The sequence below is a fragment of the Macaca nemestrina genome, chromosome 2, assembly GCF_043159975.1.
Source record: "Macaca nemestrina isolate mMacNem1 chromosome 2, mMacNem.hap1, whole genome shotgun sequence".
NCBI lineage: Eukaryota > Metazoa > Chordata > Mammalia > Primates > Cercopithecidae > Macaca > Macaca nemestrina.
In genome coordinates, this window is record NC_092126.1 from 130,830,834 (window position 1) to 130,854,126 (window position 23,293).

Sequence of the window (23,293 nt, forward strand, 5' to 3'; positions counted from 1 at the left end):
CTAAGTTGTGTTACTTTGTGATGCAGCAGTAGCTAATGAACACCCATTTTACAAGAAGGACACGTGGGATATTAACCATGCTGCTGAGGTGATCCCTGGGATTTAAATTGGCTCTTCCAATAATAATAAGAGCTACTATTTCTGAGCCCTTACAACAAGCCAGGCATTTTGCCAGGTGCTTCACCCATGTTATTTCCTTTACTTCTCACAAAAATGTTGTGCAATAGGCACTACTCTCATTTTACTTTATAGCTAAGTAAACTGAAATCACAAAGGTTATTTGACCAAACTTACAGCTCTTTAGTGTTGAAACCAGGATATGAACCCAGGCAGCTTAACTCCAGAGCTTATTATTTACTCCTAACTCTGTATTCTTTTGCTTCCTGGAACAATGCAACTAACTGTAGGTTTATTCTCATAAAGTGGGAAGGCTCAGGTCTCTAACCCAGGCTAGGATTCTCAGAGCTGAAGCTAAGCAAAGAAACTGAATGGAGAGGTAAAAATTGTCTTCTCAAATTGCAGCTCCTAGAGGTAAGATAGTCATCAATGATGAAGCTACAGCAAACAAAAGTCTGAGCCAAATATCATAAGCATCATGAGGGCTCTGGGAGGGAGATTTAAAGTCTGAGTGAGGCAAGATCATGAAGACAGCACCCTCATCAGGAATGTAGTTGGAGAAAGAGGGGCTACAATAGCCCTTTTGTAAGTTCAACTGCCTCCCTGCAACCTCACAGGTACAGTCTTACAGTGAAAATCTAGAGAAATTCTGCAGGTAAGCTGGGCATGTCTGGGGCACCTAATCTGTTAACCAGGAGCACCTTGTTAATTATGGATCTATGAAACAGACATGAGAATATAGCACTATACACTCAGAATTGCTAGGGTGGCCTTACACCAGTTCTAGGGTAGAACCTGCCAGCATCCTATGGCCTGGTCATTTCAAAAACATTGCAGGACAGCTAGGAGAGAAGGCCAGGTGGAAATGGGATCTAGGGGCTGCTGTAACTTGATTTAGCTTGGCCTAGATTCTGTCTGTTCTGACGATGTAATAGGCCCCAAAGATGAGTGACACAGTCCCTGCCCTCAAGAAACTCACATTTGAGTAGAACACATACAGGTCAGCAAACCACTAGGAAACCAGAAAGTTTATATAAGCTAGAGCAGAGGTCCACATGAAATGTGATGGGAGAAACTAACTCCAAATAGCAGAACTTGGGGAGGATTCATGAAGGTAGCATTCTGTATGATTCTGGAAAAGTGGTTAAGTATTAAATAGGTAGAAGCAAAGAGAAAGGTTGTGTACTGAAGGATATAGAGGTAAGAGCAACAGTATTCATAGAGCAACAAGAAATAAGTTTGGCCACAGTGTGAGAAGACAGGTAAACTAAGTAATGGGTTACAAAGGGAAAAAATAGGCTGGGGCCAGATTATCTAGGATTTGAAATGCAAAAAAAAAGGGATATTAGATCATTATTATTTAGTATGAGGAGTTCTAGAATATTTGAAAAGGAAAGTATTTAAATTTGCCTGACATTTAGGGAAACATCGTGTCTCCCTCGTTTAATACAGTCCTGAATGAAAAGGGCATTGTTTCTTAGAAAATTTCTAAGGAACACTGATCACATGCAAGTTTCCATAAGCCAAAGAGTCCTCTTATAAAATACGCATCAAAAATACGTATATTCCTTGAAGATCTGCAATGCATGTTAAGATATTAGAACAGCTTGGATGTCCTGCAGTAGAAAAACCTATTTAACTCTATTTCACCCAGTGTTTTCCCAACTATTTAATTACAAATTTCTTTCTACGACCAAACACATCTTACTATCTCTTGAAACTGCAGGACATGTTACTGCAAAGGATGCATGCTCTGTCTTCTCCAGTTTTTCTACCAAAGAGCTTCTTAAAGTAATGCCCAAGTTCTTACTACTTCTTACAAGAAGGTTGAAACGACGATATCTTTTTAGCGTTTAATGAGTGAGTTTGGCTAAAAGGGATGAACTGAGGATGACTCTACTAAGTGCCCTGATATCTAAGAAAATATTGAGTCAGTCTTTTCTGCTTCAAAGAACAGGACACTTACAGGTTTCACTGTTGTCCTAGCTATTCTAAGGTCCCAGATGGACTTGTCTCCATACAAGTATCAGAGCATATTCCACATTAATTACAAGTGTCCATTAGAAGGCCCAGGAGTGGCTTTTCAGGCAAGTAAATGGGGGCAGAACAGATCTATGAAAGCACAGGGCCTGATATAAATCAGACCAAAACTACCAAGGGGTCTTCATTGGGATCAGGAGCATGATTCAGCCATAAAATGATTCATAGCTTCTTCTTCCATATAAACATTTTGTGCCCCATGGAAGGATTCTTTACCATCTATTCCAGGCAACAGACCCAAAGATACAGCACAGAAAGGGAGCATAATTTGGCTATAAAAATGTTGTAATAAGTGATTTTATATAACTGAAATGCCAGTTCCTTTACTACTTCCTCCCACTCACTTTACAACCAGTTAATATTTTTCTGAACTTTTGTGTTGTATTCCACTCAGCTGCCTCTGCAATCGTTTTTGCCTATTTTTCTGCCAGAGCCACAAGAATAAAGCTGTCAGATAGTCTGTAAAGCCATTTTTCTTGTCTGGCAAATTGTCTAGAAGCAACCAGAACCTCCTACCTGCTCTACTATGTACGATAAGAAGCCTGTCTTAACAAAATAGAATTTAAATATTCTTTTGACCCATGTTATCTATAGGCATATATAATGAAATAAGTGAAAATACATTTCACTGGCTTTTTTTTTTTTACCTTGCTCCAATGGGATTGAGGTAGATATTCCTGTTAAGCAACCCTGGTGTTGACATGCTTAGAGAGATGTTATACAGCTCTCCAACAGGAATATCAAGATATTTGAACAGCAATAATAAATGTGGCTGCTCCTAGGGGAAGAAGGATACATCAAGAAAGTGCCCCAGAAGAAGAAGATTAAGAACTGAAGTGAGCTAATGGTATACAGTGGTTAGGATTTGAATGTGATGAGGATTTATAGTTTCAATTAGTCCCGGAGAACAATTTTAGAAAGTTATTAGCAAGCGACTGGCATTAGCAAAGATGGCTCATTTGTGTATTGCCCAAGATTAGCTGGGTCTTTTAGTTGTTTACAAACACGCATACTGGCTCGTATTGAATGTGTAGAAGTGACTGCAATATTACATATTCAGAGCTCTTTAGCAGAAATGAAGCCTAGAGCTTTGGTTTCTTACTGCTCCTGTGTGGGTAAAGCAAAACTCAATTTTGCACCATTTTCTTTAGTTCACAAAAGAAGGTAAGTTTCCCCACCTGTTCTAATCTCCGACATGCTATTTCAAATGAATAGTTTTCCCATTCAACAAACTCCTTCATATTTAAAATTCTTAAATGCCTCAAATACTCCATGTTGTGTTGCCTAGAATACAAACTAATTTTTTAAATCTCCCTACTGGATTGTTTTCTACTGAAACCCGTAAATCTTTACATTGGACTGTGCATATTTTTCTCTTTTAAAGCCTTTGGGGCGTTATTCATACAGGGCAAAAATTCTCAAATAGATTAGAATCCTGGTTGAGGCATCTGCAAACACAACAAAAAGCACTCAGTCTCAGGGAGTTGAAAGCTGTGCCTGGTTTTGTTCGTCAAAAGCCATGGAAGGTATTACATCACCTTGAGCCAGCAGACCTTGACCTTAGCCTCCCACTGAGCAATGAGACAGTTTCCCCAGGCCCTGAATGTGGGAAATACAAAGGAACCCTTCCCACACACAGTGACATTAGGATTCCTCATGGGATGACAAGGCCTTGCTCCAGGGATGATGTTTCCCGCTATAGGAGAACATCTACTGCCTTTGATGAGCTGAGTCTACAGGGCTATTGAAGGTATGGTTCTTTGACCTCAAAATTCAAGTGCCTAAAAAATATCCATTTCTTTATTTTCTCTATTTTGTAACCTAACTAAAGATATTCCTTATTTGAAAAACATACACTTTAAATAGAAATATATATTTTCCGAAATCTGATTAATGTGTCTAAATCTTTGTTTCTTCAGCTGAGAAAAACTAGTGTGTGACATGGAATCTGGGAGGCGTATCTGACAGAAAACAGGGCCAGAGACTGCCCACATTGACCAGTCCTATTCCACTGTGGACTTTTGAGCCTGAGCATCCTTCTATTATACTTCTTTGTCAATAAATGCACTACTATGCACCCATTACCTTCTGGGCTCTTATCTTCTTGTTTCCTAACCCTCCTATACATAAATAAATTTAATAGACCCAAGTATTTACACAGGTAAGAGAAGCTGAGATCCCAAGAGGATTTTGTTTTAGTCCTAAAATCCTAAGGCAAAGAGACACCAAGGATCCAGCTCTCTTTGTGAGATGAGGAAGAAGATAACTCAAACATGCTAATATCTCTAAAACTTTATCCTGCCTTTAGTCTGTTGCAGGTATAAAGAGTTCAGAGTTCTACTGTTCATTTTTTCCCTTCCTATCTAGAAAATGAATGTCTTTCTCTCAGTTTTGATTATCTTTGGACTTGCTGGGGGAGGTGGGAATTTGAACATGTGGGACTAGATTCTAGAGCCATGGGGAGATAAGGACATGGTTTTGGTAGTGGTTATGAGTACAGAGCTATGATGTCAACTCCAGCTTTAAGGATTATGGCCTGGACATTGACCAATCAGATAGACACCCACGAAATGAGTGCTGACTGATACAGAAATGATATTGCTGTACTGCTAAATACTGGTAGACTATTAGCGACTATTAGCTCAGAAATATTATACATGTTGGGTGATTTGATTGAGCTAATTGGAATAGCAATCTATAACCAAGCCAGGAAAGATACTGAAAAAATATGCCTCTCCCCAAGTCAGAGATATTAACAGCAATATAAAATAATACATATTGTATGTGCATTTGTATGAATATTATGTATATACTCATACACAAGTAAATATATACTCATACAAAAACAAATAAAAGGCCAGGTGCAGTGGCTCATGCCTGTAATCCCAGCACCTTGGGAGGCTGAGGTGGAGGACTGCTTGAGTCCAGGATTTCGAGACCAGTGTGGGCAACACAGTAAGACCTCATATCTACAAATAAAAACATTAGCTGGGCATGGTAGCATGTACTTGTGGTCCCAGCTACTGGTCCCATCTGAGGTGGGAGGATCGCTTGAGCCTGGGAGGTTGAAGCTGTAGTGAGCTATGATTGCACTGCTGCACTCCAGCCTGAGTGACAGAGCAAGACCTCATCTCAAAAAAAATCCCAAATATATGTATACATGTATATATATGTACACACACACACACACACACACACACACACACACACACACACCTGTATCCATCCAAAGGTAAATAACAAATAATACGTTGACATGGCAATTTTAAATCTACGCTTCAGAGATATGTCAACCAAAAAGAGAGGGAGCTAAGGTTTTGATCCACCAACTCCAGTCAGCTACTAATAGGAAGTTGCTCTGGGAACATTAATTCTCTGGCACTTGCATCCTGTACCATGAATGTGCAAGTGAATGGGCTCCCTTGACCAGAGAAAGCCCTTAGGCAAAGAGACACAGTAGCTCACAGTTGGAAGCCTTTGGGTCTCTTGGCATGGAAATGGAGAGTGCTTAGGAAACATGGGCAGGCCAACACTGTCAGTGTCTGCTGCAGGAGCCAGCTGCTCCAGGCTGTCTGCCTCGATTCAAGTCCAATGGATGGAAGAAGACCCTCCCTTTCTAATAATTCTAATTAGTCTGACCAAAGTTCTGGAATGTAAATCTTATAGCCTCCAGTAGGTTCCAGTTTCATTGCTGTGGTTAGTCAAACTTGGGCATGTGACACCAGCCAAACCACATGAGTAATTTTTTGTACATTTCAAAATAGCTAGAAGAGAAGAACTGTAATGTTTCCAATACAAAGAAAAGATAAATGTTCAAGGTGACTGATATCCTAGTGACCCTGATTTGATCATTAAATATTAGATACACGCATCAAAATAAAACGCATACCCCCAAAATACATACAACCATGATATATCATTTAAAATTTTAAAACATACATAAGGAAAGTAGGGAAGGCTGATATCTCTTAGAATTTCAGGTATTGGTATGTGAGGAATAGGGTAGAATCAATACAAGGCAGAAAAGATAAACCCAAGAAAACGTGACTTGCTGATGTTGCAAGTGCTGAAATATAGATACAGTCTTCTCATTGCAACTCAGCCATGAGTTGAAATCTCTTGGAACACATGACTGTACCTGAATCTCTAAAAGGCCAGTGGTGGGGATCACAATGTTGTCTAGCCCTTTGTCTAATGCATTTTTTCTTTCTTTTTTTTTTTTGCCCTGGGTTTTGGCTGTAGTGGTTGGGAGACCTTGGAAAAAAGAAATTCAGGTAAAAGGAGCCAAAAATTAAAACACAGAGGCAAATGTCAGCCTAGTTATTCTTTCATACAATAGAAGGGTGGAGGAGTTGTAAGAAATAATTGACTTTGTCAATGGGCAGCTTAGGATGGTCAGTATAGAAGACCATCTATTTTAGATTTTACAATATAAAGGCTAAAGCAATTACAGACTCGATCTCCCTAAGGAAATAAAAATAGGGAGAGATACTTAGAACCAATGAGCATTGAAAGATGCTTGGTTATATTAGTTATATTTAAACACTATAATATTTTATGGGTTCTATGTCTGATCAATGACAGAACAGGCTATTTTATTTCATTTTAAGTTTTTCATAAGTATTACATCACTGTATAAATTAAGAACAATGCAAATTCTATGTTTGCACACTTAAGAGAAACTATATTGTTATCACAGCAAGAGAGAATTTCCCTTCCCAACAGTTTTGACAAAAGTATTGGCCCTCAGAGGCTCCAACCAGAACAGATGTCAACAGTGGTTCTGAAGTGCTCCTTTGCAGGTGGAGAGGTCAAATTGCCAGGCCATTTAGAGAAATGTTAGATGAACTTCTACTGGTATTCTCAGTCTTGCTTTGATATACGACTGCCTGGTTTTGTTTATACACAAGTGGTAGAGGAAGAAAGAATGCTACTTGACCTAAAAAATTTTGCATTTGACCTCATTATATGTATCAGTGTTTGACAAATGATGCTTCCTGATGGAAAGAGCACCACTGGTTTGAGAGCTCTTGTGCTGCATTGTGATACATAGAAAGAAATGTAACTCACATGTGGTTGCTAAGAATTTTTCATATGCAAACACTTCTTTTGAGGGTACTGTAACATGTGGGAACTGCAAAGAAGCTCCAAAAGGCTGAAATCTACTTTGTGTACTCTGAATTTTAATATGCGGGGAACAGCAGGCTGTCTACCCATACAAATTGGCTTTTAAAACCAAGCATTTAATCTTAAGGCAAATAATCTGTTATTTTAATAATTAATTCAACTCCTTGAAAAAGATGGTTAGAAGCCAGTTACCAAGAGATTTAAAAATAGTTATTTTATTGGGTTCAACTTTAAATGAAAGTTTAATGTTTAGAATTAGGCAAGTGAGGATATAAATGTTTGAATAATAAGTTTAGGTTATTTTGATAATAAATTCAAAAGACGATTAATGGTAAGTTTGTAGCAACTGGTGAAATAAACAAGGTCAAGAGAGGATTCAGAACAGTATATGTAGAGGACTTTTGGGGAAAATGAAGAGAGAAAAATATGGAAGGAGAGATGGTCAAGATGCAGCAATTCTTTCCCTTGGTTTTATGTCAAACTTCTTTTCTATTTTTACTAGAGTGTCATGAAACATGCAAAAGGATTTCAGAAAACAAAATTTCACAGTGAACTTTTAGTGAGAGAAGTTTTCTGTTTTTTTTTTTAAATGTTTAAAATAGAAGAGGTAAAGAATATCAGTACCAGTGGAAAGGAACTAGATAGAAATTCACAAGGACTAGATTTTAGATTTAGCTCTACCAATATCTAGATAACTTTGGACAAGTCTTAACCTTACTCTATCCCAGTTTCTTTTAAAAATAAAGATGATGGACTTAACAATCCTAAATATTTCTTTGAACCTTAAATTAAGTGGTTCTATGCAATAGTTTAAAAAAAAGTTAATGTAAATCTTACAGCCTCCAGGAGGTTCAAGTGCAACGCTGTGATTGAATCTTAAATTATGTGATTCTAGACAATGCTTTTTTAAAGTTTAATGCATTAATGTATTAGAATTCCAACAGAAATCCTAAATCAGATATCAGTAGCAATTGTAAGCACTGACATATATTCATATGAGAAATAAAACCAAGTTAGAAACATAATTGAACATTTTCTCAAGCTGGTTTCATGTTCTCCAACAGCCTACATAGTGAGTGACGTTATTTAATAAAAATTAAAAGGCAATAATAAACATTTTGAGTCATATTTATTTCCTTTAATAAATATAATGAGTGTTTGAAGGCAAGAAAATGGTATTTTAACTCTGCTTCCTTTTTTCCTTTTTTCTTCCACTAAAATCTATTGAATTTTCCTCTAGCTTTTTAGGGAGGCTAAAACAAACAAAATCACATCAATGTATATACGGCAAGCATCTTCTTTTCATAGGACTCTTTGCCTATGCACTGATTCCTTCCCTGTAGGTTAGCAGTTCAGGGAATAGTGTTTATTTGTTAACTCCAGGTGCTAAACGGGTTCAGACACAAAGCACTTTATTGAAGAACCTGGATTCCATAAAAATAATCTCTGCATTTCTTTTATATAAAAGGAGATCTGGGACTAAATTCAAAATGTTTTAAGTCTATTTTAAGTAGAATGAAGTCATTGAAGATTAGAAATTGATGTTTAGGTTTCTGGTTTGTTCAAATAAATAGTGCTGCCGTTCTTGAACTGGAGGTTAGACAAGGACCAGATCTGGGAGGAAAGATGATGACTTCATCCTGTTTGTGTGCACTGGAGGTGCCTTGGAGGGGGTCAAATGGAACGGTCCTAGGAGACATAGAACGTATGAGTCTAGAGTCTAGTAAAGAGGTTGTGGCTGGAGACATCAGCCTGGAAGTCACTGGTATGTCTTTCTGTTTATTAAAACAATGGTCCCATGAAAAAGAGTGCCTGAGAATAAATTACTACGAGACAGACACCTCCCATGCTTTACCTCAGGTATGCACTGCAACAATTTCATGGGTAAATAAAGTTAACTTCATTTTACAAATGAAGAAACTGAGGCTCGGAGGCAAGCAGACCAGAGGTTTTCCCATGGTGAAACATCCTATACTTTTTATTAGGTCAAAATAATTACATGTGGCTCTTACCTCCCCAACCTCCATTCTAATCAGAATAAGCAGTTGCTGGTGGAAATTGGTCAAGGAGGAGATTTTGCCTATGGTTTCTCAGAGGACCTGTGTGACTTCTACTCTAGAGGATGTATGCTATCAAATAATGAGAAGAGATCAAATTGAAGAGAAGAAAAGCCACAAGCCATCCTTTTTGCACAATCAACTATACAGTAAGACAAGTTTGATATTTGTATTATTATTTCTCATCCTTACTTGAGCCTTGCCAGCCCAAGAGTTTAATTTTCTTGCAATCCTTTTTCTATTATTATCATTCTATTTTCATTAAGTGTCTGTCACTGGACTTCTCTGTGGTCAGAATTCCAATATCTCAGGTAATTGTCAATGCTAACTTGGACTTCAGCATTATCCCACCATCATGGGTTTTTCCTTATTGACCTGTCCAGCTCTTTTTTTTTTTTTTTTTTTTTTTGTCATTTCAACCTTGACACTGGAAGCCAGTCACAGACACACACACATACACATACACAGCTATTCCTGGAAACACAGGGCTGAGATTGGAGTCTGCTGGGACTAGGGAGGGAGAAACTATGCAAATTAGATAACTGTAAAGCAAATACCGTAATAACTTGAAGTTCGTGCTAACGCAGATTTCCAAGACCCAGACAGTCCCCATGGAAACAGGACTTTGCTGTTGCAGTTACATCAGAATTATCTTAGGTAAGTAATCAGTAATAGCACACACTGTCTTTCCTCATTGTCCTTGTCACAATGGTGAATCCTCAACTGCAAAGAGAGAACAAAAGGAGAGGCTGGATGATAGGTAAAATGCCCTCTAGAAAGCCCCCACAACAATGGAGAGAGGCAACAATGGGAGTTTAAGCAATAAGGGTTTTTTTTTTTAAATAGATAACAATGAATGAGTACATTTATCTGCAGGCTGGTCAGTAATTTGCTAAAGAGGCTACAGTTCTGGATATCTCACTTCTATCAGTGGATATTTACTGTGCCCCAAATATCAAGACTTTATGTTAGAGCCTGGCGAGGGGCAAGTCTAAAAGTCTAAGTTCCATTGAGCTTGGAGCTTATACAATGGTGATGGGTAAGAGTGGAGTTCTTAAAACAATAATATAAAATCTTGAATACAGAATTAAGTACTGGGCATTAGAAGGGTCCCAAGAAAAAAAGGGGCTTTAAAGTGTATGCTTCACTGGTATCTTGATAAATCCACCCCTGATTTTAGAAATAGAGTGTAATAAATAATGATAAACATAAAAGCAACAATACCAGCAGCAGTAGCGGCTACTCTGTGCTCAGTGCCTAGCTCTGTGCCAAGCACTTAACATGGATTGTTCCATAAATTTGATAAGAATCTCACAACAACCCCCATGAATTACATACCATTTTTTGGTATGGAGGAAATTAAGGCTCAGTAACTTGTTAAAAGACATAAAGTGGTGGAAGTGGATTCAAAATGAGTCTTATTTTAAAAAATAATCTCTTAACCACCAAGATATAAAGTTCTCAAGAAGTTCTCAATAGAATCATCGCAACATTAAGGGAGGTACCTGAGCCAGTCTTGAGAAGTTCAGAAAAACTTTTTTCTGGGAAAGATAATACTTAAAGCGGCATTTCTCAACCTTACCACTATTGACATTTGGAGGCTGGATAATTCTTTGCTGTGGGAGCTGTCTTATGCATTGTAGAGGGTTTAGCAGCATCCCTGGCCTCTACCCCGATTAGATGTCAGTAGCACCCTCTCTTCAGTTCGGAATAACAAAAAATGTCTTCAGACATTCCTTATGTCCTCTTGTGGAGGAGGTGCAAAATCTCCCATTTGAGAACCAATAACTTAAAGAATGAGTAAGAGGTAACTACATGAGAAAGTGGCAAGTTTTGGTGGGGTGTGGGGAGGGGCAATCCAGAAAGAGGGTGCAGCAAAAACAAATGGAGAGCAGTAAAAAATAGCATGACAGGCATGGTAGGTACCCGTCAGGTAAGGAAAGCAGGCACCTGGATGCTACTTGAGGTTACAGCCCATGGCAGGGGATTTGTTGGTGGCAAAGTAGGAAGGTACCAGTTTACACAGGTCATTGTGTTACATGCTAAGGAGTTAACGTTTTATCCTATAAGAAGGAATGGCAAACATAAAACTCTCACAACACCTGATAGGGACAGGATCACAGGTACATTTTTCGATTGTTACTCTCATTGCTTTGCAGATAATGTATCTGATGGGGACAAGTCCAGTTCAGTTAAATTTGCCTTTTTCTTTACTTTTTTCTTTGTTTTTATTTTTTATTTTTTGAAACACGATCTTGCTGTACTGCCCAGCCTGGAGTGCGTGGTACAATCATGGCTCACTTCAGCCTCCACTTACAACTCCTGGACTCAAGCAATCCTCCCATCTGAGCCTCCTGAGTAGGTAAGACTATAGGCACGTGGCACCACACCTGACAAATTTTTCTTATCATAGGATCTCGCTATGTTGACCAGGCTGGTCTCAAACTTCTGGCCCCAAGTGATTTTCCCACTTCTGCCTCCCAAAGTGCTAAGACTACAGTCCGGCCCTCCATGATCTCTAGATATTATCCAAAAGTCCCAGAGAAATCGGTGCATGGATGGTTTAATGACAACCCACTTTCTTCTCTGGAAGAAAGAACTCAGTACAGCCCTACCAGAAGGTGGGATGGCAATGCCATCTTCAGACTTGAGTGTTGGGGAGGCCTTTTCTGCTTTCCAATAGCAAATGTTTTACAAGAGAAATAGGGCACAGAGCAGATGAAGGCAGCCATGGAAAATCTGTATGAATTATCCACTCTGTTGATCTGTGCTTAAAATACAGAAGGGAAAGTAAAGAATCAAAAATGTGTCCATGAGCATCCCACCTGACTTACATCCAGATTGAACAATTTGAATGCTAAGAGCAGCATTTTGATAGTATGGCAGACATTGCTCATTGCCCAGTTAACCCATTCTCCCCTTCATCCTTACTAACAACATCTTGATTTTGTGCAGGCAACAATGCTCCCAGCTAAAATTACCTACTTTGCCAGACTCCTATGCAGTTAGAGGTGGCCCAGTCACCCAAGATGCATGCAGGCATTACTGGATTGGGTTTCCAAAAAAAGCTTTCAAAAGGGGCAGGCTCAACTGCATGACCCTTTGGGCTTTTGAACTTCCTTACCTGGAAATGAGACCTACAGCTAAAAATGAAACAACTATCTTGTTATCATGAGGTGAGTATCATGAAGATGAAACCCTCCACACCAAATAGGTGGAAAGAAAAGTTGGAAAGAGGTGGAGAGAATGATTCAATCTTTGATGTATCCGTGCTGCATTGCTTCCCTCAAAATGTCCCAATCGTTTTATGCAGCTGAGCAAATTCATGATCTCAAACAGCAACTCAAGCAACTCCAGGAAATAAAAAAAAAAATTGACTACAGGAGGAGATATCTAAGAGAATCCTGGTGATACTTATGGTGCTACAAGAAAAAAATAATCCTCGCACCCAAGAAGAAACAATGAAACCTTATATTTCATGTAAATTTCTACTCCTGTTTGGTTCAAGCATTTGAACTGCTGAATAAGATTTTTTTTTTGAGTGCCGCTGAGGGAAGTATTATCAATCTAGAATGCACCAGAAACAAAGCAGCAGAAAGATTACAAACAACTTTTCTAAACCCTTGTCAAATGTTTACCAGAAAGAGCAGCACGAATTAACAAACGCAGAAATTTTAGCTAAAGAAAAAAGTAACTCAACTCTGATTCCTGAGTCATATAACACAGGACGTCTATCAACCCATTTACCCTCATCCAACTGAAATGGCTACCAAACTCTAAAATTAGTAGGGCATGTTGGGAAGACATCTTATTCCTTGTATTACAGATCTGTTGACATGTCAGTAGCATTTTCCTTTGCAAGTTATAAAATTTCCTTTCCTCAATCTTCAAATAGGCACTTCCCCTTCCCCAAAGTCTCTTTTGTCACCAACTGCCATAACCAACCAATCAGCGAAACAACTTTCAGTTCATAAAAGAAAACCATGGGTGACCTACTGAGTACCATAATTTCATTTCCATAACAAAGACTGATATGCAACCCATGCCCAAAATCTGGAACAGCTATAATTGTGGCTGAATAGTCTATCTTCTGTTGGGATTCATATCAAACTCTATGTTTGAACTTGAGATACAAGAACTTTTGTATTATAAAACATAAAACCTAGGTAGTGAGTTTGAATTTTCTGCATTTATTTTCCATGGGTAATAAAAACTCATTGTTTCTCAATGTTTGTGTAACTAAACTTTATCAGTTGGAGATAATCTTTAATTCAGAAGTTTTAGCTGTCTGTCAAGCAACACCGGTGAAAAGAAATCTGGAAGGTTCTTGACAGGCCCTCCTGAATATGGAAATTTAATGAATTAATCTTACTAATTCGTTGGTGAGAAACAGTAAACTAGCATGTGTCAGTGGGCACGTGTGTGGGCACGTGGTAGAAGAGGGTATAAGGAAGTAAAAATAATTTTTGTAGTATGGATGCACAAAATATTTTTAATATAAAGAAATATTAATTACCATTTTTCAGTGGGTAGCCTACGGAATCCATAGATTGAAGGAGTAGCCATAGGCAAAATGTAATAAAAATATTGGGATTGCATCATAATGGGGTGGGATTGTACAAGTTAATTGGCTATGAACAGACTCTCAAGAAGACTCTCAAGAAGAACATGCATTTCAAATGTCTGTAGTCCTCATTTATTTTTTCTTTTTTTAACTTTCGTGAGATATTTGCAGTGTTTACACGGAATGGAATTGTGGCATATTTTCCATAAAATACTCAGTTTAAAAAATTTATTTTTAAAAAGATTTTCTAACACTTTTCTTAAAGCTATAAATATTCCCCATCCAGTACTCTCTTTTCACTATCTCCCACTGGAAATACTGCAATTTCTCTAGCCCTAGATAAATGACCATTGGTTTTTTAGTACAAAAATTATATTACTCTTGATTTGATCCTAAGCCAGGTAGAATGTTGCTTTGAATTCAAACCCTTGCTAAAACACAGAGCACACAAAAAGTCTTTATTAATAAAGATTTATGATATTCCATGTATCAATATACCTAACTCACATGGACACAAACTATAAGATATACCTTTCATAACTGGAAATCTAGATATAATTTGGGCTGCAGGCATAGTGCGATCAAGGCTGTGGCTCATTTTCTTTGGGTTTCTCTTGCCATTGCTTTGTCTATGAAAGATTTGTTCTTAGGTAACTTTCCTTTTGTCTGCAGTACATCTATCAGTATGAACTGGGATATTGCAAAAAAGTGGAACTTCTCCCCAGCCCTAAAAGCCTTTCACTAGTTGAACTGGTTGGGAGACATGACTCTGCTTAGGCTTCTCGACCAATCACAGGAAAAAGCTTTCCTATACTTGGCTAGTCAGGATGGGGTGTACTCTTGGTGCTGGGGATAGAATCAGTTTCAGGGGCATCACATGGTGTTGTAGGAAGAAGGGTGGTTCTGAGACCTAAATAGAGGAGGAAGAAAGAAATGGCTGCTAGAGAAATAATTAACAAAGTCTACTGCACCCAGCATTAGTGAAATCCTAGGAAAGAGCCTGAATGTGAAGCAGATGAGAGACACGGGCATCTGTCTCTTGGTGGGGCATTTCTAAGAAAGACTCACATTTGTGAATTTTTATTTTATTTTTTTAAGAGACACAAGATCTTGCTCTGTTGTCCAGACTGGAGTGTAGTGGAAGGATGACAGCTCGCTGTAGTCTCAAACTTCTGAGCTCAAGTGATCTTCTCACCTTGGCCTCCTAAATAGCTGAGACTACAGGTGCATGCCACTAGACCTGACTAATTTTTAAAATTTTTGTGGAGATGGGATCTCACTGTGTTGTGCAGGCTGGTTTCATACTCCTGGGGACAAGTGTTCCTCCTGCCTTAGCCTCCCAAAGTGCTGGGATTATAGGCGTGAGCCACCATGGCTGACCCGTTTGTGAATTTTAATAGATGATTGGTCAAGAAACCAAAGTAAAAGAAGAATCATGCAATATTTAGCTCTAGGAGTAGCCATTACTGGTTAGGAAGAAAACTTGAATGTGGGGGGATGGTGATTTCTTGTGTCATGTAGAATTTAAGATATTCACATTTCTTCAGGAAACCATAAATTCCTATGGCTGAGAAAGTACTTGAAACATTAGGTTCAGCCTCTGCCTGCAGGTAGGCAGGTAGGCAGGGAGGTAAATGTCTAAACTTATGATTTCCAGGCCTTTATAGAAATCTTGCCACATTTTCACAGGATTTTTCATAGGTTAAATTCTTAACAGCAAAATTAATGGATCAAAGAATGTTTCCATTTAAACATTTGACAACTATTGCCAAAATACACTTTGAAATGTCATGCCAATGTACACTATCCACCACAGTATTTTAAAGCACAATTCTCACATTTTTGCCAGCATTAAATGTTATCAAATCTTAAATTCCTACTAATCTGATAGATAATGTAAGTAATGTTTTAAGTGCCTTTAAGTACAAGCATGGTTGAATCTCTTTTTATATTTTTATTAACTCTTAATTTGTATTTCTTTAATTACTGTAAGGGGGTGATTTATCATATGTTTATACTAATTCAGCTGCCATTTGCAGCAGAATTAGTTGTGTTTTATAATGTCCTCCGTAAGAGCTAAGGAATTAATAATATTAAGAGCCATCTTAGAGCAGAACCATTTTTAGGGTGCCAAGTAGTTTTGTCACCTAGTTTGTAATTTATCAGTTTTATTTGACCTGGGGATACGGAGGAGGCCAAGCATGTGTCTTAGATTATTTGCTCTAAATATAATTTATCTTAGCCAACATTTTGATAAGTGGAGTGATTAGACAAGTTGGGATGATTTTTCTAAGATGAGCTCATTATTCTCTGATGAAGTCTACATCAGTGATCATGGGATGATGGGACTACTCATATGTTAGGTTTGACAGTTTTTGAGTGTGAAATGCAAGAAACTTTGTTTGAAACATTGGCTAGAAGACCTCTGCATCTCCCTTTGAGAGAGGCAACAGGAGTAGTATTTGGTTAGAAAACAATCAAGCAATCAGGTTAACAGCATAAATTAAATAGAATCAGCTAATGGGGGCAGTTCCTCCATTTCCATTTCAATTTCTCCTATCTTTGTGCTCTTCCCCACATCCAAAGGTCCATTCATCCTGCGCCCTCCCTCACTCACTAAGCTCCAGGCTCCCAACCTGTGGGGAATACTTATCACAGCCAAATTCTCTCCTGCCTCAGGGCCTTTGCATTTGCTATCCCCCTCGTCTAGCCTTCTTCTAGGACTCTCTAAGGCTGGCTTTTCTCTTCCAGTATCTACTGGAAGGTCATCTCCTCAGAGGTGGCCCCAGCTCTCTTTTATTACAAGACTCTGTTTCTGGCCGGGCGCGGTGGCTCAAGCCTGTAATCCCAGTACTTTGGGAGGCCGAGGCGGGTGGATCACGAGGTCAGGAGATCGAGACCATCCTGGCTAACATGGTGAAATCCCGCCTCTACAAAAAATTAGCCGGGCGCAGTGGCGGGCGCCTGTAGTCCCAGCTACTCGGGAGGCTTAGGCAGGAGAATGGCGTGAACCCAGGAGGCGGAGCTTGCAGTGAGCCGAGATCGCGCCACTGCACTCCAGCCTGGGCGACACAGCAAGACTCCGTCTCAAAAAAAAAAAAAAGACTGTTTCTTTCTTTCCTGGTCCTTATCACAATTGCTTAATGGTATAATTTTTTTTTAATGTAAAGTGGAATCTTTTAAAAAAATAATTATTTTGCTTGTTTACTTATGCACTTTATAGAAAATAGGCTCCATGAGAAGTAGGATCTTGATTGTCTAGTTTGCATTAAATTTGTAAAATGTCTCTGTTTTGTGCTTGAGCAATGGAAACATTTCGAGGCCTCCGTGGGAATCAAATGATGGAAATACACTTCCCTAGGCTTCAGTAGGATGGATTACAAAGTCGAGGCTTCTTTCCATGATGCGGTTGAACACAGAGTATTTACAATAATTCACAACTCCCCATCCCCCCCAAAAAACCTGCAATTATAAGCACTATTGAGACTGTGTTTCAAGTTGAAAGTACACTTGCCATCAATTTAGCTTGTGTTGCAGTAACACTTTTAACCAGAGCTATAATTATGCTTACGGTATGAAAAGTTACATCAGTTTATACTGACACTTGATTGCTCAGTTCATCATTACCAAATGTCTATAAAAATGAACTAGAAGCTGGAAGCATATCCTTGACTCACTCTCTTGCTTAATTACATTTATGAACAGAAGCAATTGGTCGCATATATTATCTGTGGTTTAGAAGTTTGCATTTAACAATATTTGTCACAAGAATAGCACTAGCAAAAGGAAAGGCAAAACCAATACTATGCTTTCATTAAATATGTATATATATACACATATATATAAGTATAGGTATATACTTAAACATAAAGACATTTTATGTGTACTTTTTATGTTTTTATATATAAGTATACATTTTATTCAATTTATTTTTATTTGCATACAAGTATATATTTATACAAAGGATATATAATATCTATTTATGTTATGTATATTATTTATATAAAATGCATTATTCTCATACATATAAATAACAATTTGCCTGATCCATTAAATGCAAAATGTCCAAAGTAGCAACTGTTTGGGTATAACCTAGACATCATTTTTCATAAATCACACAGTCACTGCATTACAAATATTCCTTTTGATTTGTTATCTCTTATGTAGTCGTCATGCCTAAATTAAATAGACATTTTCAACTCATAAGAAAGGGAAATCTGAGTCCTTTAAGGAACAATTCTAAGTTGAACCTTAATCTTTCCCATATTCTCTCTACTTGTGTGTCAGATTTCTTCTTCTGTTTTTTTTTTTTTTAAGACAGAGTCTTGCTCTGTTGCCCAGGATGAAGTGCAGTGGTGAGATCTCCGCTCATTTCAACCTCTGCCTTCCAGGTTCAAGCGATTCTCCTGCCTTGGCCTCCCGAGTAGCTGGGACTACAGGTATGCACCACCATGCCTGGCTAATTTCTGTATTTTTAGTAGAGACGGGGTTTCGCCATGTTGGTCAGGCTGTTCTCAAACTCCTGACCTCAGGTGATCCTCCCGCTGCGACCTCCCAAAGTGCTGTGATTACAGGCGTGAGCCACCGTGTCCAGCCTCTGGTTTCTCCTTAATGTCCTCAGATATTTTTATACTTTATAAGGTAAAGTGTAAAAATACCTCTTCTCTGAGGTTGGGAAGGTACTTGCTATTTAGAAAACGTCAGGAAACATCCTCTTCTGGGAAGCATTCTTACTGTCTGATAATTATTCAATCATGACTCAGTTGCTTTATGCCTGCAATATGAGAAGTACTTATGACAGAACCTTTTGGTCTGTATCTTAGCCCTATTACTATGGCTGACGAATGCCAGAGTGGGAGACGAGAGAGGAAAGGGGTCATTGTTTAACACGTTTCTTCCCAGAGCTAATCTCTGGCATTCAACTTTCTAAAAGTTGGGCTTCAAGACCATTGCATACATCATTAATAACCAGACACAGCCTACAGACCTTACCCCAAAAGGCCTCTATTAGAATGGGATTCAACATATGGCCTCATCTGTGTTAGAGTACAGGAAGTCTGTGGAGACTGACAGTGAGCATCTTTAATAATCTCTTTGCTGTAAATCCCGGAAGCATGGTGTTAGGGTAACAAACTAGGAAACAGAAGAGACTCTTGAAAACACCCCCAGGATAAGCAACCTTAGCCAGCAGCTGAATTTGATCAACTCCACTGACAAGGGCTGGTGGTGTTGCCCACTACCCATCAGTTATTCAGGTTTACCCAGGCAAGGAGAACCAGATCGACAACCTTTTCATTGCCTGACACCCAAACCGTATCCTCTGCATTTAAGTCTTTTGGGTGAAAAGGCCTGGGGACCTAAGAAACATTTCCAGGGAATCTCATGTTTCTCAAAGTGACTATTTCAATGTTGATAAAAATTGGGCAGCAGTACGGTCCCCTCTAATCTCCGGGGAGCCAAGGTGAGAGGGAAGTCACTATTAGACAACAGAGAAACTGTCTCCTGCTCCTTGCCAAATGCAAAACATGCTTTCCTGAAGGTTCAACACCACTCTTCAAAATTCTCACTTTTTTCAAACCTGCTGTATTCATTTGCACTTAGGATCAAAGCATGTCATCATTTGCACAGTACTAGGTACAGGTTGGAATAACATCCAGTTGTGAAATAACAGCCATGATATGAACCAGAAATCAAACTAGAAATCCCACAGGACTACATAGAACTGAAAGAATGCTTCCTCTTGCTGATACCCCACTCTACACCCATTCTAACATGTGGTGTTTTGATACATTCTGATGGGATGTGCTGAGTCTCATTCATATTAATTTGGCCCTCAATATGAATACAAGTATGAGTGAAATATGTAAGTGTATTGAACGAGACGAATAAGCCATATAAATCTCCCAACGTTGCCTTCAATCCATGTGATGCTTTTCTTGCAGCTGGCACTGTAGTCAAGAAAGTCCTTTTGTTTGTTTACTGAAACATAAATCTGCCAGAAGAGCCTAACTCTAAATTACTGTTGCATTTCTGATGGAAAGCTGCCACATAATTTAAATTCCAACAGCTCTACAGGTTCTCATATTTCTTATTTGTAACTTGCCACCTCACAGACAAAGTGCATTGTACTATCATTTTAATAAATAGTCTTTGAGCAAAAGCTGTTTTTCTTTGTGTCCAAATTCCATCTGTTTTTTTTTTTTTTTTTTCCTCTCTTTACTGACACATCCTGAGATTCAATAAAGGACTTTGAAAAGTCATTTCATTTCAAAGGTAGCCATTACATTTCAACAGCCAATAAACCAAATGACCAAATAGAACGGTGTCTTCAAACCACCAGAGGAGATGAGTGAGTGACAATTCTGGTTTGTCATTTCCTCTGAAGGGAAAGGATGTCGTTGATTTCTCTTGTTCAGCCACTTTGTTGTGAGTAAACATTATTTTTTAGAAAATCAGTTTTCTCGAGTTTTCTCATCAACGAAGTATCTTCCCCATAACGGTAGATAATTACCAAGTGCATTTGTGAAAATGGAGTCTATCTTCACGATAGAGATGGTGCTTAGATACGGATTAAGCCCAATTGGATTCACCGTCCGATCTATGAAGAAATGGATATCATGTGACTTTTAATCTTGTATGAAACAAAAAGATTAAACTGTCAATATTACGATGAGCTGCCGTGACGAGCCCTGTGATAGAATCGTACTCTCAGAGCTGTTTCTAATGATATGTATGCAAGGCATAGATTTTTCCTGATAATGCATGTAATTAGAGAACAGAACAAAATGTTCTGTTCAAATTCATGACATGCCCAACTAATAAAGGAAGAGAGAATAAGGCCCTTACTATTTATTTGCACGAAAAAGCTTCAATATAGGATACACTTTAGAGAAATTAGTTTTAATCTAGGTGACTAGATGAGATTTTGACCCTGAACTGTTTTCTGAGTTGACCTGTGAGAATTTATGCAGCAATAAGACTGTGATGCTTACAAACCAGACAGGCATTGCTTTTTTTCATTAATTCCTGAATGTCTTATATAGTCAAGAGAAGCAGAAAATTGGTCCTTTTAAAAGCTCACTTTATGAGAATTTGCTTTTATGAAACATAATCACAAAAGCTGATAGGCATCTTAGCAGGAATATATTCTTTTTAAATGTAGACATTCAAGAAGTTAGATACATTGATTCAGTGGTGATGATTCTCCACTGACCTGTATAAAACAGAAATCTTTGGTTGTATATTGTTATGAATATATTTGGGAGGCCTCATGCTATCATCGTACCAGCTCTTCAGGGTGAATTATAGACCCCACAATCAGCACTTGAAAGAAAGCTTTATATCAACTCTTGTGTTTATTTTTCCATGATAAAGGTTAGTGTCACATCCACTGGATAGATGCATGAAATTACTTTTAAGAGTTTTTTTGCCCCCTTATTTAAAAAGAAATGGCTGATATCAACAGTATCCAGGTAATGGATCATGTAAGAGCAGTAATCTACACTTACAATTCAATAGAAAGTAGCTAAGCATGAGATAAAAGGCAAAGGCCTCATGTACGTTTCAGCACCACTTGACACAGTAGTAAGTAAGAGCAGCTGTCATATTCCTCATGTAGATATGAAATATAAAAGCAGTCTGGCCCATATTAGTAAAAGGCACCAAGATCCACTTGGATTCCTAAGCCAGAAAGACAAGTCATCATTGCTTCCTTCATCTTTCCTTCCACTTCCAAGCCATCAACAACTTCTATCAATTTTCTCTTCCCATTTATATTACAGATTTGTCCCTTCTTTTTGGCTCCAGCCTGGCTCAGACTATCATTTCTGACTGCCTAGTGTTCTAAAAATTGGTTTTGTTGTTGTTGTTATCTCTCTATCCTTGGCCTCCTCTAATCCATCTTCCTACAAAGCACATAAGTAATCAGATTATATTGATCTAGCTTAAAACCTTCAATGGCTTCCCCTTGCATTTAGAGTATATCCAAATGCAGTAAACTCAGATCCTTAAGATCTAGCCTCTTGTTCTGTGTCTCACATCATTTCCCATGGAGCCAACCAACAACACCATAGCCATAATCCTCAGCCATCCTCATTTTCTTTCCTACTTCTAGGCATGCTATTTCCTCTGCCTGGATCATTCCTCACCCTGCTTCCTCCTCATATCTCAGCTAAAATAGCCTTTCTTCTTGGTTGTAGTGTCCAGAGTAATCTTGCCCTACTCAGCTTTGTTGTGGTTATCAAAATCTGTATTTTGGGTGTAAACCTCTTTATTTGTTCATCTTCCTGTGACAATTAAGGCAGACACACTGTGTGTCTTGGTTGCTATCACATCTACATATCTACAAGTCCTCCATCAAAATTGGCTGAATGAATACATGAACATATTACAATAGCACTTTCATAGGGAGAGGCTGCCAAAATGTAGAGATGAAGATAAATTCCAGAGGAAGGAAACTGCCTGTTCTTGACTTGCTTTTATGTTCTGGAATCATAGATTTCCCCCACACAAATATTAAATGTGCAATTATATATACTTTTCACAAGGAGAAAGTGGGGAGGAATGAATACTCTCACATATTGCAATCATAAAGCTTGCTTAAAGTGTGTATTTTGGCTGGGCATGGTGGCTCACACTTGTAATCTCAGCACTTTGGGAGGCCAAGGCAGGTGAATCGCTGGAGGTCAGAAGTTTGAGACCAGACTGGCCAATATGGCAAAACCCTGTCTCTACTAAAAATACAAAAATTAGCCGGTGTGGTGGCGGGTATCTGTAGTCCCAGGTACTCAGGAGGTTGAGGCAAAAGAATCACTTGAACCCGAGAGGTGGGGGTTGCAATGAGTCGAGATCGCGCCACTGCACTCCAGCCTGGGCAACAAGAGCTAGACTCCGTCTCAACAACAACAACAATAACAACAAAAATAAAGGAAAAAGAAAAAAGTGTGTATTTTATTTGTGAGTGAGTGCGCCCGATTTTTTTTCTGAAAGTGAGCTATACCCTCCTGGAAGCTGTGCTATCTCTTCTGGGCCACTTAAGTAACAAAGATACTAAAGTTGTTAACGCATCCCCAAGTGCTGCATTTATTGCCAAAGCACATGTACTCTGGTTATTTCCACTTGTGTGTATTCACTGTACAGAACAAGTGTAGCAGGCTTGTGATGATGTAAAAAAGTTCTTGGCTGACATTATTAAATCCTTTGTAAATCAAGGTACAAAAAGAGAGCTGAAGAAACTATGTTACAACAATATGTAAGAAAGATAAAAGATGTCATGGACACGTGTATGTTTTGAGTGGACAAAATATTTTACAATGTTATTGTATTTTAAGTACTATTTTCTTCTTCTTATTCATTGCCCAAAGAAAATTCAGAAAGTAAGTAAAAAATA

At 38.4% G+C, this 23,293-nt stretch overlaps 1 long non-coding RNA gene across 2 annotated transcripts; it reads left to right on the forward strand.

Moving 5' to 3' along the window:
* Positions 1-32: 32 nt before the first annotated feature.
* LOC105483723 (uncharacterized) lies at positions 33-4,235 on the forward strand. Of its 2 annotated transcripts, none has more exons than XR_011619409.1 (3): positions 33-88; positions 523-772; positions 4,077-4,235. It is a non-coding gene; the product is annotated as an uncharacterized lncRNA (long non-coding RNA). The 2 variants fall into 2 exon arrangements; XR_988528.2 differs by having other exon boundaries at positions 66-175.
* The last annotated feature ends 19,058 nt before the right edge of the window (positions 4,236-23,293 follow it).